Genomic DNA, 17,816 nt, shown 5'->3' with positions numbered 1-17,816 from the left:
TAAAAATACAAAACATTAGCTGGGCATGGTGGTGCGTGCCTGTAATCCCAGCTACTCAGGAGGCTGAGGCAGGAGAATTGCCTGAACCCAGGAGGCGGAGGTTGCGGTGAGCCGAGATCACACCATTGCACTCCAGCCTGGGTAACATGAGTGAAACTCCGTCTCAAAAAAAAAAAAAAAAGAAAAGAAAATTTGAGAACATAGCAGTAGAAACTACCCAAAACAGAAACAGGAAAAAATAAATACTGAAATAAAATGCATAGGTGGGCACTGTGGCTCATACCCATAATCCCACCACTTTGGGAGGTCGAGGTGAGAAGACTGCTTGAGCCCAGGAGTTGCAAGCCAGTTTGGACAATAAAGCAAGACTTCAATTCTACAAAAAAAAAAAATTTTTTTTTAATTTTAATAAATTATCGGGATATGCCTATAGTCTCAGCTACTTGAGGTGCTGAGGCGGAAGGATTGCTTCAGCCCAGAAGGTTGAGGCTGCAGTGAGCTGAGATCCTGCCACTGTATTCCAAGCCTGGGCAACAGAGGGAGACTTCATCTCAAAAAACAAAGGCTTAATACATCTGTCAGTGCATTTTTCAAAAAACTTTAAAGAAATGATAACTTAAAAGTTTCCAAATTGGAGTAAAACTATAAACACACAGATCCAAGAATCTCAATGAATCATAGAAAGGTACATCATTACCAAAAATTTTTTTTTTTTTTTCAGACACGGTCTTGCTCTGCTGCCCCTGGCTGGAGTGCAGTGGTTATGGTCCTGGCTAACTGCAACCTCCGCCTCCTGGGTGCAAGCGATTCTTATTCCTCAGCCTCCCTAGTAGCTGGGACCACAGGCGTGCACCACCACACCAGGCTAACTTTTGAATTTTTAATAGAGGCAGGGTTTTGCCATGTTGGTCAGCCTAATCTCAAACTCCCAGCCTCAAGTGATCTGCCTGCCTCCCAAAGTGCTGGGATTACAGGCATAAGCCACCATGCCTGACACTTTTATTTTATTAAGAGATGATGTCTCGCTATGTTGCCCAGGCTGGAGCTCAGTGACTATTCACAGGCACGATCATGGTGTTCTATAGCCTCAAACTCCTATGCTCAAGTGAACCTCTTGCCTCGAGGGCCTCCCAAGTAGCTGAAATTACAGGCTTCATGAACCACCACACCCAGCTAAGGGAAAATCTTAAAAGCAGCCAGAGCAAACGAACATTTATACTAGCAGTCTCCAACCTTTTTGGCACCAGGGACCAGTTTTGTGGAAGATAATTTTTCCATGGACAGTAAAGGGATGGTTCAGGATGAAACTGCTCTACCTCAGATCATCAGGCATTAGATTTGCCTAAGGAGTGTGCAACCTAGATCCCTCACATGCACAATTCACAAGAGGGTTCACGTTCCTATGAGAATGTAATGCTACCACTAATCTGACAGGAGGCTGAGTTCAAGTGGTAATGTTCACTCGCCTGCCACTCACCTCTTGGTCCAATACTGTCCATGGCCCAGAGGCTGGGGACCCCTGACATATAGAAGAACAAAGATAAAGATGACAACAGAATTCTCTCTTTTTTTTTTTGAGACAGAGTTTCACTCTTGTTACCCAGGCTGGAGTGCAATGGCACAGTCTCGGCTCTCCGTAACCTCTGCCTCACTGGAAGCTGTTCAAGCCCCAAGACAAGGTAGTATCTTAAAGAACTGAGGCTGAGTATGGTGGCTCATGTCTATAATCCCAGCACTTTGGGAGCCCAGCAGTTCAAGGTTATGTACTTTTTTTTAAGACGGAGTCTCGCTCTGTCGACCAGGCTGAAGTTCAGTGGCACAATATTGGCTCACTGCAACCTCCGCCTTCCAAGTTCAAGCGATTCTCCTGCCTCAGCCTCCTGAGTAGCTGGGACTACAGGAACCCACCACCACACATGGCTAATCTTTGTAGTTTTAGTAGAGACAGGGTTTCGCCATATTGGCCAGGCTGGTCTCGAACTCCTGACCTCAGGTAATCTGCCTACCTCGGTCTCCCAAAGTGCTGGGATTACAGGCATGAGCCACCATGCCCAGCCTATAGTACACTTGAACTTGTAGTCCCTGTGAACAGCCACTATACTCCAGCCTGGGCAACAAAGCAAGACCTCATCTCTTAACAAAATAAAATATAACAAAATAACATAAAGATTATCCAGTTTGGGGAACATAAAGAAAATGAATGAAGAAAAATGAACAAAGCCTAAGAGACCTGTGGGACACCATCAAACATACTAACAAATACATACTAGAGTCCTACAAGAGGAGAAAAAGGGGCAAAAATAATATTTAGTAAAATCATGGCCAAAAGCTCAAATCTAATGAAAATCACTAATCTATACATCTAGGAAGCTCAATAAATTCCAACTAAGAAAAACTCAGAGATCCACACCTAGATACACAATCAAACTGTTAAAAAAAACAGACAAAAGAGAATCTTGAAAGCAGCAAGAAAAAAGTGTCTTATCATACAAGAAATCCTTAAGATAACAATTTTTCATCAGAAACCATGGAAGCTAAAAGAATATCAACCAGGGATTCCCAACATCCAGCAAAACTATCCTTCAAAAACAAAGGAGAAAAAGATATTCCCAGATAAACAGAAAGACATAATTCATCACTAACAGAAAAGAAATGGCTCTACTCTAGGCTAGGCATGGTGGTTCACATCTATAACCTCAACACTTTGGGAGGCTGAGGCAGGCAGATCACTTGAGGTCAGAAGTTTGAAAACAGCCTTGCCAACATGGCAAATCCCATCTCTATTAGCCGGGTGTGGTGGCACACACCTGTAATCCCAGCTACTTGAGAGGCTGAGTTATAAGAATTGCTTGAATCTGAGAGGAGAAGGTTAAAGCAAGCTGAGATCACACCACTGTACTTCAGCCTGGGTGACAGAACAAGAGTCTGTCTCAAAAAAAACAAAGAAAAAAGAAAGAAATGGCTCAGCTGGGCACGGTGGCTCATGCCTGTAATTCCAGCATTTTGGGAGTCTGAGGTGGGCGGATCACTTGAGGCCAGGAGTTCTAGACCAGCCCGGCCAACATGGCAAAAACCTGTCTCTACTAAAAATACAAAAAATTAGCAGGGCACAGTGGTACGCACTTTTAGTCTCAGCTACTCGGGAGGCTGAGACAGGAGAATCCCTTGAACCTGGGAGATGAAGGTTGCAGTGAGTGAACTGAGATGGCACCACTGCACTCTAGTCTGGGCGACAGAGTAAGACTGTCTCAAAAAAAAAAAAAAAAAAAAAAAAAAAAAAAAAGGCTGGCATGGTGGCTTACTCCTGTAATCCCAGCACTTTGGAAGGCCAAGGCAGGGAATCACCTCAGATCAACAGTTTGAGAGCAGCCTGGCGAACATGCCAGAACACCGTCAGCAGCCCCCCCCCTTTTTTTTTTTTTTTTTTTTAAAGATAGGGTTTCACCATGTTGGTCAGGCTGGTCTTGAACTCCCGACCTCAGGTGATCCACCCGCCTTGGCCTCCAAGGTGCTTAGATTACAGGCGTGAGCCACCACGCGCGGCCCAGAACACCATCTCTACTAAAAATAAGAAAAATTAGCTGGACGTGATGGCGCACATCTGTAATCTCAACTACTAGGGAGGCTGAGGCAGAAGAATCGCTTGAACCCAGGTGGCAGAGGTTGCAATGAGCCGCGATCCTACCATTGCACTCCAGCCTTGGAGACAGTGTCTCAAAAAAAAATGGCTCTACTCTAAAAGGAGCCATTTAGCCTAAAACAAATGGACACTAGACAGTAACTTAAACCCAAATGAAAAAATGGAGAACACTGGTGAAAGTAATTACATAAGTAAATATAAAAAGCTGACTCAAAGTATTTTTTGTTTGTAACTTTTTCCTTCTTATTTAAAAAACAATAGCATAAAGCTATCCTTATAAATTAGTGTTGATGGGGACACAATGTATGAAGATGTAAACTGTATGATAACAACACAAAAGAGGGGAGAGGCAATGGAGCTCCATAGGCACAAAGGTTTTCTATATACCGTAACTGAGTTGATATTAAATTATATTGTTTTTTTGTTTGTTTGTTTGTTTGAGATGGAGTTTCGCTCTTGTTACCCAGGCTGGAGTGCAATGGCACGATCTTGGCTCACTGCAACCTCCATCTCCTGGGCTCAGGCAATTCTCCTGCCTCAGCCTCCTGAGTAGCTGGGATTACAGGCACGCGCCACCATGCCCAGCTAATGTTTTGTATTTTTAGTAGAGACGGGGTTTCACCATGTTGACCAGGATGGTCTCGATCTCTTGACCTCGTGATCCACCCGCCTCGGCCTCCCAAAGTGCTGGGATTACAGGCGTGAGCCAACGCATCCGGCTAAATTATATTGTTATAAATTAAAATGTTAACTACAATCCCTGTTGGAGACTGTCTCAAAACAAACAAAGCACCAGAGTACTGATAAAAGGACAGATATACAGACCAACAGAAAAGAGAATCCGGAAATAAATCTAAACATCCATCACCAAGTGATTTTTGACAAGGATGCCAAGAGCATTCATGGGGAATGAATAGTCTTGTCAACAAATGGTGCTGTGACAACCAAATAATCACATGCAAAAGGATGATGTTGGGGGGTGGGCGCAGTGGCTCACACTTGAAATCCCAGCACTTTGCGAGGCTGGGGCAGGTGGATCACATACATGATCAGGAGATCGAGACCATCCTGGCTAACACGATGAAACCCCATCTCTACTAAAAATACAAAAAATTAGCTGGGCTGGTGGCATACACCTGTAGTCCCAGCTACTCGGGAGCCTGAGGGAGGAGAATCGCTTGAACCCCAGGGCAGAGGCTGCAGTGAGCCAAGATTGCGCCACTGCACTCCAGCCTGGGCAACACAGCAAAACTCTATTCTAAAAAAAAAAAAAAAAAAAAAAAAGAAATGAACTACTGACATGTGCAATAATACAGATGAATCTCAAAATAATTATGCTGAGTAAAAACAACCAGACCAAAAGTAAATAAAGAGCACACAATCGGCCACGTACAGTGGCTGACACCTGTAATCCCACTAACTTCAGGATGCCAAGGTAGGAAGATCACTTGAGGCCAGGAGTTTGAGACCAGCCTAGTCAACAGAGTAAAACTCATCTCCACTGAAAACTCAAAAATTAGCCAGATATGGTGGCACACATCCATGGTCCCAGCTACTCTGGAGGCTAAGGCAGGAGAATCACTTAAGCCTGGGAGACAGAGGTTGCAGTGAGCCAAGATTGTACCACTGCACTCTAGCATAGGCAACAGAACAAAACTCTGTCTTAAAAAAAAAAAAAAAGGAGAGAGAGAGAGTACACACTCTATGATTCCATTTATATAAAATTCTAGAAAATGCAAACTATTCTATAGTGACACAAAGTAGATCAGTAGTTGCCTGGAGACCACAGAGGTTGGAGGATTATTACAAATGGGGATAAGGAAACTTCTAGGGCTTGATTATGGTAATAATTTCATGGGTGTATACATGTCGAAACTTAAATTTTTCTTTTTTTTTTTTTTTTTTTTTGTGACAGTCTCACTCTGTCACCCAGGCTAAAGTGCAGTGGCGCAATCTTGGCTCACTGCAACAGCTGCCTCCTGGATTCAAGTAGTTCTCCTCCCTCAACCTCCCGAACAGTTGGGATTAAGGTTGCCCATCACCACACCAAGCTAATTTTTGTATTTTTAGTGAGACAAGGTTTCACCATGTTGGCCAGGCTGGTCTCAAACTCCTGACCTCAAATGATCCGTGCATCCTGGCCTCCCAAAGTGCTGGGTTTGATTATAGGCGTGAGCCACTGTGTCCTTTTTTTTTGAGATGGAGTCTTGCTCTGTAGCCCCGGCTGGAGTGCAGTGGCATGATTTCAGCTCACTGCAACCTCCGCCTCCCGGGTCCCGGTTAAAGCAATTCTCCTGCCTCAGCCTCCCGAGTAGCTAGGATTACAGGAATTCGCCACCATACCAAGCTAATTTTTATATTTTTAGTAGGGACGGGTTTTCATCATATTGGCCAAGCTGGTCTGGAACTCTTGACCTTGTGATCCGCCCACCTCAGCCTCCCAAAGTGCTGGGATTACAGGCATGAGCCACTGTGCTCGGCCCCAAAACTTAAATTTTACACATTTTTTTTTGAGACAGGGTCTCACTTTGTCACCCAGGTTGGAATGCAGTGGCACTATCATGGCTCCCTGCAGCCTCGACCTCCCAGGCTCAGGTGATCCTCTCATCTCAGCCTCCTGAGTAGCTAGGACTACAGGCTCCCCCCACCACACCCAGCTAGTTTTTGTATTTTTTGCGGAGATGGGGTTTCACCATGTTGCCGAGGGTGGTCTTAAACTTCTGGGCAAAAACGATCTGCCCACCTCAGCCTCCCAAAGTGCTAGGATTACAAGCGTGAGCCAGCAAGCACAGCATGTACACTTTTAATATGGGCAGTTTATGTCAACTGTACTTCAATAAAGGTCTTTTTTTAAAAAGAGAAAGAAAAATAGGACAAATGTATTAATGCTGGCCACTCAATAAATCATATGATAATACTGTAATTAATGTAATCTGTATATAAGCATTTAAATGCAGCAAGAAAGCTACTATGAGAAACTCTAATAAGGCTTCTTAAAGCTCAAAGTAACTGTGAACAATATCTCAAGGAGGAAGGAATCAAGAGATTTCTGTTATCTAATATTAATCACCTGTTAAGAAAGAATTCCCTAGTTATACATATTTACCTTATATGAATATTCTTTCAAATAAATTTTAACTATTTCAAAACTACTTTATAAAAAAATTAAAAAAGCCTAGGGTTAAAAATCCTAATCTGGAGTTTTCTTTACTAAAAGGTATATCCATTGTTTTGTTTTATTTCATTTTTTATAATAGAAACAGACTCTTGCCACATTGCCCAAGCTGGTCTCAAACTCCTGGGCTCAAGCAATCCTCCCACCTCGACCTCCTAAAGTACTGGGACGGCAAGGCATGAGGCACCATATCCAGCCAGCCATTATTTTAAAGACAAACCAAACTATGATATATTCATTAGTGGGAATAAGTTATGGTATTTGGGGGTAGAACCACTTTATGTTTATGATGTTTACGGTAGGTGAGCAATGGTATCATCTAACCTAAGCTAATAGCATCTCTTATTTCAACTGCAGCAGTAGGGTTTATTTTTTAATTCAGCTGAACTCACTCTATTTTTTTTTTTGAGATAGAGTCTCACTCTGTTGTCCAGGCTAGAGTGCAGTGGTCTGATCTCAGCTCACTGTAACCTCCGTCTCCTAGATTCAAGCCATTCTCCTGCCTCAATCTCCCAAGTAGCTGGGATTACAGGTGCATGCCACCATGTCCAGCTAACTTTTTTTTTTTTTTTTTTTTGTATTTTTAGTATAGACAGGTTTCACCATGTTGGCCAGCCTGGTCTCAAACTCCTGATCTCAGGTGATCTGCCCACCTCAGCCTTCCAAAGTGCTGCGATTACAGGCGTGAGCTACCACACCCGGCTCTGAACTCACTCAATACACTCTCTGAATCTCATTTTCTTCATCTACTAAATAGGTGCAAAAATACTTCCAACACTACGTGGTTGTGTGAGGATTAAATGAAATAGATGTATAACACTTAATTTGTTGCTCAGCACATAGAAAGTCCTCCATAAATGTTAACTATTATTACCTGAAGAAATGCTCAGCCTCCATCAGTCCAGTGCTGGAATGGATCACATGTAAGAAACAAGTCTAACCTCGGAAAAAAGGAAAAAAAGCAAGTTAAAAGCAATTCTAAACCTTAATATATTAGTTCCAATTCAAAATCCACAGTAGCAACTCCTAATATCATCTTTCCCAATTTCCTTGGCTCACATTGTATCTCTCAACCCTGCCCCTACCGTGAACCCTCTATATATATTCCCATTGTCAATTCACAATTTAAAAAAAAAAAAAAATCTGCATTTTGGTCCTCTCCACGTTAATTCCCTCTTCAGATAAGCAGTTCTTGGTCTACCACTTTCTAATATAAATTAGTCACCCAGTTTACTCTCTGAAATTCTTCAGCTGCTTTTTTGTTGTCATTTTTTGTTTTTTCCAGCTCATTCATAAGAGTAGTCTAGGCTGGGCACGGTGGCTCATGTCTGTAATCCCAGCACTTTGGGAGGCTGAGGTGGGCGAATCACAAGGTCAGGAGTTCAAGACTAGCCTGACCAGCATGGTGAAATCCCATCTCTATTAAAAATATAAAAATTTAGCTGGGTATGGTGGCAGATGCCCGTAATCCCAGCTACTCGGGAGGTTGAGGCAGGAGAATCACTTGAACCTGGGAGGCAGAGGCTGTAGTGAGCCGAGACTGCGCCACAACACTCCAGCCCCGGTAACAAGGCAAGACTCCATCTCAAGAAAAAAATGTGAAATACTCTCTTAAAGAAGTTCAATTCCTTTCTGCCCTCTATCTTCCATAACCCTCAAATAGCCTGTAGCTTTTTTTAAATAAAATACAACATCTTCCACTCTTGGCACCCCACAGTCCATTCTCCCCAGGGAAGCATGGGTGATCTTTTCAAAATGTAAATCAGATCATTTAGCTTCTTGTTCAACTGGCTGCCTGCCATAAATGGCTTCCCATAATCCCATGCAAGGTCTACAGAGCACCTTACAAAATCTGGCCTCTGCTAATTCTTTTTTTTCTTTTTTTAATAGAGATGGGGGTCTCATTATGTTGCCCAGGCTGGTCTTAAACTCCTAAACTCAAGTGATCCCCCCACCTCAGCTTCCCAAAATGATGAGATTACAGGAGTGAGCCACCATATCTAGCCCCTGCTCATTCTTGAACATACCAAATCAAGTTCTCCCAAAAGGCTTTGAATTTGCTGTTCCCTCTGCCCAGATCACTCTCCGCCCATCAAGGATATGCTGATTCTGCCTCCCCTTCACAGAATAGTTTGTATGTCACTACAAAGAGGTCTTCCCTGACCACCCAAATCTGAAGTACCCACTCTTGCTCTCTATCACATCACCACATATATTTTCTTCACGGAAAATATATCATCATCTGCAATTATCTTTATTTATTTGAAAACTGTCTATCTTCCTAGACAAAAAACATAAGCTCTGTGAGGGTAATCTTTTATTATCAGTGGGGTGCGGTAGCTCCCATCTGTAATCCCAGTACTTTGGGATACTGAGGCAGGCAGATCACCTGAGGTGAGGAGTTTGAGACCAGCCTGGCCAACATGGTGAAACCCCATCTCTACTAAAAATACAAAAATTAGGCAGGCATGGTGGTAGGCACCCATAATCCCAGCTACTCGGGAGTCTAAGGCAGGAAAATCGCTTGAACTCGGAGGTGGGGCGGAGATTGCAGTGAGCTGAGATTTCGCCACTTCACTCCAGCCTGGGTGAAAAGCGAGACTCCATCCAAAAAAAAAAAAAAAAGAAATCTTTTATTATCTTGTTCATATCTGTACCTACAATGCTAGATAGTGTCTGACACATAATAAATAAGCACTGAAACAGTTTTTCTAATTGGTTGGTGCATTTACAAAGCTAAGAAGTTACTTCTTCTGAAGTAAATTTGGGTTTCTTAAGGCGTTTAAAGCTTACTGGTACAGCCAGTAAGATGGCCATACTGTCAAAACCTTGTTCTTTTCTTCATTCTAACAAACGGCTTTGTATTCTCAGAAATCTCTCTTCCTTCCTCTCTTTTTTTTTGAAATGGAGTCACACTCTGTCGCTCAGGCTGGAGTGCAGTGGCGTGATCTCAGCTCACTGCAACCTCTACCTCCTGGGTTCAAGCCATTCTCCTGCCTCAACGTCTCGAGTAGCTGGGATTACAGGGGCTCACCACCATGCCCAGCTAATTTTTGTATTTTTAGCAAAGACAAAGTTTCACCATGTTGGTCAGGCTGGTCTCAAACTCCTGACCTCAGGTGATCCACCCACCTCAGCCTCCCAAAGTGTTGGGATTATAGGCATGAGCCACTGTGCCCAGCCATCTCTTCCTTTCTCTGAAGGTAAAATTTACACTCAGAAAATAAGATGGCAGTCACATCTGGCAGTTAACTGTTCTCTGGCTCTGTGGAGCCCAAATTCAATCTTCTGAGGCAGCAGCAATTGTCAAAGATCTGGCTACCAGCACAGCATGGAGGAGTCCCTCATAGCTTAGAATAATTTAGGCTAAATTGACCCAAGTAGCAAACATCTATAAGAGAATCACTGCTAAGACTTCTGTGAAGGATTCCAAATGTCTTAAAGATAACTTCACAAGAGTGGAAAGAAACTGAACTCAGCCATCCGACTGCTGGAGCATTCTATAAACCTTTAGGCCAGGTGCAGTGGCGCACACCTGTAATCCCAGCACTTTGGGAGGCTGAGGCAGGCAGATCACAAGGTCAGGAGTTCAAGACCAGCCTGGCCGGCATGGGGAAACCCCATCTCTACTAAAAATACAAAAATTAGCTGGCATGGTGGTGCGCATCTGTAGTCCCAGCTTCTCGAAGGCTAAGGCGGAAGAATTGCTTGAACCAGAGAGGCGGAGGTTGAAGTGAGCTGAGATCACACAACTGCATTCTAGCCTGGGTGACAGAGCAAGACTCCACCTCAAAAAATAATGATAAAATAAAACAAAGCTTTAATAATGACCCTGTCACCAGAAAAACAGACACTTTGCCCTAGGCCTTCTAAGCAGCTGTATTTAGCAGCCAACAACCATCTTTTGCAATAAAATGCCACCTCTGAGTTCCTATGCCTATCAAATTATCACAGGTTTGAGCAACAGATAAATCAGAAACTACAGTTAACAAGTCCACTTGTCTAGGACCCAAGACAATTAATAAAAACTTGGAGAATAGTCTTTAGTCACCTGAAGACAAGTTTTAACAATCCTAACAACTGTTAACACCTGGGCACAACAAAATGGCTGTAATCTGAAGAACAGCCACATGTCATTTCCAATGGTGTCATTATACTAAAAGGGACCTTCCCCCTCTGAAATAGTTTTTAAAGTCAGCTGAATCTTGAACAATGATTCCTACTTTTCTCTAAAATAGGAGCTATGACAGCTACCTTAATGAGAAGATGCCCAATAAACTCACGGCAAGGGTTTCACTGTGCTGACATTCTCACCTCACCTAGGCTGCTGATTCATCTTGACAGGCTGACAAGTCACTGGCTTGCCAAAGATTATTGCTTATTTCACATATAAAAACACTGTCTACTCAAGATAACTACTATCCAGACACCTTCTCCTGCTCCTGAGACGAAGCCTTTCCCTCTGACTTCATGAAGTAACCAGCTAAAGAAAAAAAAAATTCAGGCCGGGCGCGGTGGCTCAAGCCTGTAATCCCAGCACTTTGGGAGGCCGAGGCGGGTGGATCACGAGGTCAAGAGATCGAGACCATCCTGGTCAACATGGTGAAACCCCGTCTCTACTAAAAATACAAAAAATTAGCTGGGCATGGTGGTGCGTGCCTGTAATCCCAGCTACGCAGGAGGCTGAGGCAGGAGAATTGCCTGAACCCAGGAGGCGGAGGTTGCGGTGAGCCGAGATCGCGCCATTGCACTCCAGCCTGGGTAACATGAGTGAAACTCCTTCTCAAAGAAAAAAGAAAAAAAAAATTCAGGTCAATATTAGTAACTCTCAATGACTAACAAGCCCTAAAGAGCTGGAAACAGAGCCCATAAAAGGACCAGAGTGTTAACCCTCAGCAACTATCAATTTCTTAAAGAGATCAAAATCACCTGGGGAAGAAACACTATTTTTTTTTTTTTCAGCATTAACAGATGTTCAGTATTATTACAGTAATCTGAAAAATAGTTGCTAAGCTGCGACGTGAAAATATCAGTCCCTGGCCACACCAAATAATCACAGAAATATTTAAGTAAGTAAGCTTTGTTCTAACAGGAACTTCAAAAAGAAAGACACATCAGGAGAATTAAAACAAACAAAACATCCATTTCATTTAAAAAGAATAAAAGAGAGAAAGGGAAGGGGGAAAAAGTGGAACAATAACGAGCTATGCCCACTTTTAACGTGGGCCACAGTCATGTGTAGTAATTCCCATCAAGAAGTGCAGTTCCATCAGGCTGGGCACAGTGGCTCACACCTGCAATGCCAGCACTTTGGGAGGCCGAGGCGAGTGGATCACCTTACATCAGGAGTTCGAGACCAGCCTGACCAACATAAAACAACCCGTCTCTACTAAAAATACAAAATTAGCTGGGTATGGTTGCACACGCCTGTAATCCCAGCTACTCAGGAGGCTGAGGCAAGAGAATCACTTGAACGCAGGAAGCAGAGGTTGTGGTGAGCCCAGATGGTGCCATTGCACTCTAGCCTGGGCAACAAGAGCAAAACTCCGTCTCAAAAAATAATAATAATAAATAAGAAGTGCAGTTCATTTCAAAAAAAAAAGTGCAGTTCATGTCCCTACCCCTTGAATCTCAGCTGGCCTTATGACTTGCTTTAACCATCAGAATGCTGCATGAATGACACTGCAAGCTCCAAGCCCAGGCCTCAAGAAGCCTTTCAGTTTCCACCCAAAACCTCTTGGAACCTAACCATCATACAAAGAAGCCAAGCCAGCCTGCAAGAGGCCATACCAGCCTAGATGACGGCTCTAGCCCAATGCTAGACATGTGAATGAGGCTATCCAGGCCAATCGGCCCCTAGCTAACGTGCCAATTGACCAAACAAATGAGTGAGCCTAGCCAAAACCATGTGGAATAGACGCAAGCTGTGACAGATGAGCCTTGCTCAAATTGCCAACCCACTTAAATCATATACAAAGAATGCAGTTGGCCCTTGAACAATACAGGTTTATTACCAATGATAAAAATCGAACTCTCAAGTGATAATCAGAATTTTGAAAAACATGTAATCACTATGATGAAGCTGACAGTTTTTCAATACTTAAAGACTATTCTGATGGTAGTGATATCAATTAATGAATGTGGTTTAATATTGAATGAAATGTTTCAAATATTTCCAAGGTCTGCCTAATTCCGTGAGCCGGTATCTTCCAGCTGACCAATTTGTGATGTTTCAAAATCATACACAGTAAAAAGATCCATTCAATATAGATGACAAATGAATTTTACTGTCACCAAGTTCAAAAGTTAATTAATACGATTTCAGATTCCACACCGCACATAACCCTTAAGAAACTACCACTTGGCCGGGCACGGCGGCTCACGCCTGCACTCCCAGCACTTTGGGAGGCCGAGGCAGGCAGATCTCGAGGTCAGGAGTTTGAGATCAGCCTGGCCAACATGGTGAAACCCTGTCTCTACTAAAGATATAAAAAATTAGCCAGGCATGGTGTCTCATGCCTGTAATCCCAGCTACTCAGGAAGATGAGGCTGGAGAATCGCTTGAACCCGATAAGCAGAGGTTGCAGTAAACGGAGATCATGCCACTGCACTCCAGCCTGGGCAACAGGGTGAGACTCCATCTCAGAAAAAAAAAGAAAAGCTACCGCTTAAGGGCCGAGGATGGTGACTCACACCTATAATCTCAGCACTTTAGGAGGCCAAGGCAGGTGGATCACTTGAGGTCAGGAGTGCCAGACGCCTGGCCAACACGGTGAAATTTCATCTCCTTTTTTTTTTCTTTTTTGAGACAGAGTCTGCAGAGTGCAATGGCATGACCTCGGCTCACTGCAACCTCTGCCTCCCAGGTTCAAGTGATTTTCCTGCCTCAGCCTCCCAAGTAGCTGGAATTACAGGTGTGTACCACCATGTCTGGCTAATTTTTGTATTTTTTGTGGAGACAGGGTTTCACCATGTTGGCCAGGCTGGTCTTGAACTTCTGACCTCAAGTGATCAGCCCACCTCGGCCTCCCAAAGTGCTGGGATTACAGACGTAAATCACTGTGCCCAACCTCGCCTCTAATAAAAATACAGAAAATTAGCCAGGTGTGGTGGCCCTGTGCCTATAATCTCAGCTACTCAGGAGGGTGAGGTCAGAGAATGGCTTGAACCCAGGAAGTGGGGGTTGCAGTGATCTGAGATTGCACCACTACACTCCAGTCTGGGTGACAGAGACTCCATCTCAAAAAAAAAAAAAAAAACCTTGGTAAAATGTGGGTATATTATCAGAGAAGAATGGCCATAATTAAAATACTCCTTCCTTTTCCAACTGTGTATTTCTGAGGCCGGATTTTCTTCATATACTTCTATCAAAATGATGTATCACAACAGACTGAGTGCAGATACTGATATGAATATAGCTGTCTTCTATGAAGTCAGACATTATAGAGATTTGCAAAATGTAAAATAATGTCCTTTTGCCTTCCCACTAAATCGTTTAGAAAATGAAATTTTTTCATTAAAACATGTATTATATATGTTAATATGTTAAAAGTTGATTATTGTTATGCTTAATGAATTAATAATTTCCTTACATTTATAATAGAATATTGATAAATATAATTCTCATAAAGTTGGGGTCCATAAGAGTTTTTTTTTTTTGAGACAGAGCCTTGCTCTGTCGCCAGGCACCAGGCTGGAGTGCAGTAGCACAGTCTTGGCTCACTGCAACCTCTGCCTCCCGAGTAGCTGGGACTACAGGTGTACGCTACCACACCCAGCTAATTTTTGTATTTTTTAGTAGAGACAGGGTTTCACCATGTTGGCCAGGATGGTCTCAATCTCTTGACCTTGTGATCTGCCCGCCTCAGCCTCCCAAAGTGCTGGGATTATAGGCGCAAGCTACCACGCCCAGCCATAATAGTTTTTTAGGAGAGTAATGAGATCAGACATCAAAAAGTTTGAGAAGACCAGGCACGGTGGCTCACACCTGTAATCCCAGCAGTTTGGGAGGCCAAGGTGGGCTGATCACTTGAGGTCAGGAGTTCAAGACCAGCCTGGCCAACATGGTGAAACCCTGTCTCTACTAAAAAAATGCAAAAAAGTAGCTGGGCATGGTGGCACATGCCTGTAATCCCAGCTACTCAGGAGGCTGAGGCAGAATGGCTTGAACCTGGGAGGTGGAGGCTGCAGTGAGCCGATACTGCGCCACTGCACTCCAGCCTGGGCAATCAGAGTGAAACTCAGTCTCAGAAAAAAAAAAAGTTTGAGAGTTGCTAATTTAGGCTGGGCGTGGTGGCTCACACCTGTAATCCAAGCACTTTGGAGGCCAAGGCGGGCAGATCAGCTGAGGTCGGGAGTTCAAGACCAGCCTCACGAACATGGTGAAACCCCGTCTTTAAAAAAAAAAAAAGAGAGAGAGTTGCTAACTTATAATTTTTCCTGACCCACCTGTCCTTAAAGGTTCTGCTCCTCCAGAAAGCCTTGAGTTTAATGTTAATCTGCTATAATTATTTGCTTGCAACAGAGAGCAAAGACTACATTCCTTCATAGGCACTTAATTAATGGTGTATTGAATGAACAAGTTTAAATGCATTCCAACACCAAGTGGACCACTGTAAATAAACATGGATGAAGCTAATACCTGAAACTGGTTATTGTGCCTACATCTACCATATCCAAATCCCCTCTCAAAACTTGAAAGAATTGCTGGTGAGAATGTAACTGCATGCATCTTTGGAAGGCAATTTTATAATATCTTTAAAATTACTTAAATATACAACCTTCAAGGCTGGGCGCGGTGGCTCACGCCTGTAATCCTAGCACTTTGGGAGGCCGAGGTGGGTGGATCACCTGAGGTCAGGAGTTCAAGACCAGCCTGGCCATCATGGTGAAACTCCATCTTTAATAAAAAATAAATAAATAAATAAACACACACACACACACACACACACACACACACACACACATATATACACATATATATACACACACACACACACACACACACACACACACAGCCTTCAAAAACTTATCTTAATAGACATTATCCCAAATATACAAAATGACATATACACAATTTATTAACACAGGACTGTTAATAACTACAAAAGACAGGGAAAAGTAAAAATGTCCCTTATTTAGAGAGTGATAAAAAGTGCATTGCAGGGCCAGGCATGGTGGCAGGCAACTGTAGTCCCAGCTATTTGGGAGGCTGAGGCAGGAGAATCCCTTGGACCCAGGAGGTGGAGGTTGCAGACACTGCACTACAGCCTGAGTGACAAAGCGAGACTCTATCTCAAAAAAAAAAAAAAAAAAAAAAGCCAGATGCGGTGGCTCACACCTGTTATCCTGATTCAGCTTTAGGAGGCTGAGGCAGCTGAATCATCTAAAGTCAGGAGTTCGAGACCAGCCTGGCCAACATGGTGAAATTCTGTCTCTACTAAAAATACAAAAATTACATGCCTGTTGTCCCAGCTACTTGGAGGCTGAGACATGAGAATCTCTTGAACCTGGGAGTTGGAGGTTGCAATAAGCCAAGATCACACCACTGCACTCCAGCCTAGGCAACAGAGCGAGAGTCTGCCAAAAACAAAAAACAAACAAACAAAAAAAACTCCACTACATATAGGGGTCTGGCACAGTGGCTTACGCCTGTAATAATCCCAGCACTTTGGGAGGCTGAAGGAGGTGGACCATCTGAGGTCAAGAGTTCAGGACAAGCTGGCCAACATGGTGAAACCCTGTTGATACTAAAAATATAAAAATTAGCCTGGCATGGTGACAGGCAACTGTAATTCCAGCTATTCAGGAGACTGAGGCAGGAGAAGCTCCTGAACCTGAGAGGCAGAGGTATAGAGACCCGAGATTCCACTACTGCCCTCCAGCCTGGGCAACAGAGCAAGACTCCATCTCAAAAAAAAAAAAAAAAAAAAACAGGAAAAGAAATGCATACATATCCCACAATACTCCGCATGCATAAACAAAAATAAGGAAATTTTTTTGGAGACAAGAGTCTCACTCTATCACCCAGACTGGAGTGCAGTGGTGCCATCTCAACTCAGGGCAATCTCCACCTCCCAGGTTCAAGCAATTCTCATGCCTCAGCCTTCCAAATAGCTGGATTACAGGCATGCACCACAAAGCCCAGCTAATTTTTATATTTTTAGTAGAGATGGGGTTTCACCATGTTGGCCAGGCTGAAAACTCCTGGCTTCCCAGCCTGGCCAACATGGTGAAAATGCAAAAATTAGCCAGGCACGGTGGCGGGCACCTGTAATCTCAGCTAGTCAGGAGGCGGAAGCAGGACAATCACTTCAACCCAGGAGGTGGAAGTTGCAGTTAGTCAAGATCACAGCACTGCCCTCCAGCATAGGAGACAGTGCAAGAGTCCATCTCCCCAAAACAAAAAAGAAAAAGAAAAAGCTCCTGGCCTCAAGTGATCCACCTGCCTCAGCCTCCCAAAATGCTGGGATTACAGGCATAAGCCAATGCAGCCAGCCAAAAATAAGGAAATTCTTTATGTATAATACTTAAAAGCTGCAATACTAAGTAAAAAAAAGATGCAGAACCATTTTTGTAAAATGGGGGAAATACACATAAGCATATGTGCCTTTTTTTACGCTTATCAATGCTTATGATGCACAAAAACTGCTAATAATGGTTGCCTCTGAAAAGGCATAGGAACTGACTGGTTTGGGGGTATAAGAGCAAGATGGGGCCGGGAACGGTGGCTCACACCTGTAATCCCAGCACTTTAGGAGGCTGAGGCAGGTGAATCACCTGAGGTCAGGAGTCCAAGACCAGCCTGACCAACATGGTAAAATCTTGTCTCTACTAAAAATACAAAACAATCAGCTGGGTGTGGTGGCGGGTGCCTATAATCCCAGCTACTCAGGAGGCTGAGACAGGAGAATGGCCTGAACCTGGGAGGCGGAGGTTGCAGTGAGCAGAGATCACGCCACTGCACTGCAGCCTGGGTGACAAGAGCAAAACTCCATCTCA

The 17,816-nt window shown here is 43.6% G+C and overlaps 1 protein-coding gene across 2 annotated transcripts in view; it reads right to left on the bottom strand.

The window, feature by feature from the left end:
• R3HDM2 (R3H domain containing 2) overlaps positions 1–17,816 on the bottom strand; it is a 187,556-nt gene that overhangs the window by 143,786 nt on the left and 25,954 nt on the right. Inside the window, exon 2 of one of the 2 annotated variants that reach the window (XM_032289702.1) lies at positions 7,690–7,756. The gene's annotated coding sequence lies outside the window, so the exon portion shown is untranslated. The remainder of the gene's footprint in view (positions 1–7,689; positions 7,757–17,816) is intronic. The other variant, XM_032289693.1, reaches the window with a different exon arrangement.

Source organism: Sapajus apella, unplaced genomic scaffold (assembly GCF_009761245.1).
Source record: "Sapajus apella isolate SASKATOON/1434 unplaced genomic scaffold, GSC_monkey_1.0 scaffold2, whole genome shotgun sequence".
Classification (NCBI taxonomy): Eukaryota; Metazoa; Chordata; class Mammalia; order Primates; family Cebidae; genus Sapajus; species Sapajus apella.
The sequence above is the reverse complement of the archived record's forward strand: the minus strand, read 5'-3'. Positions and strand labels throughout refer to the sequence as shown.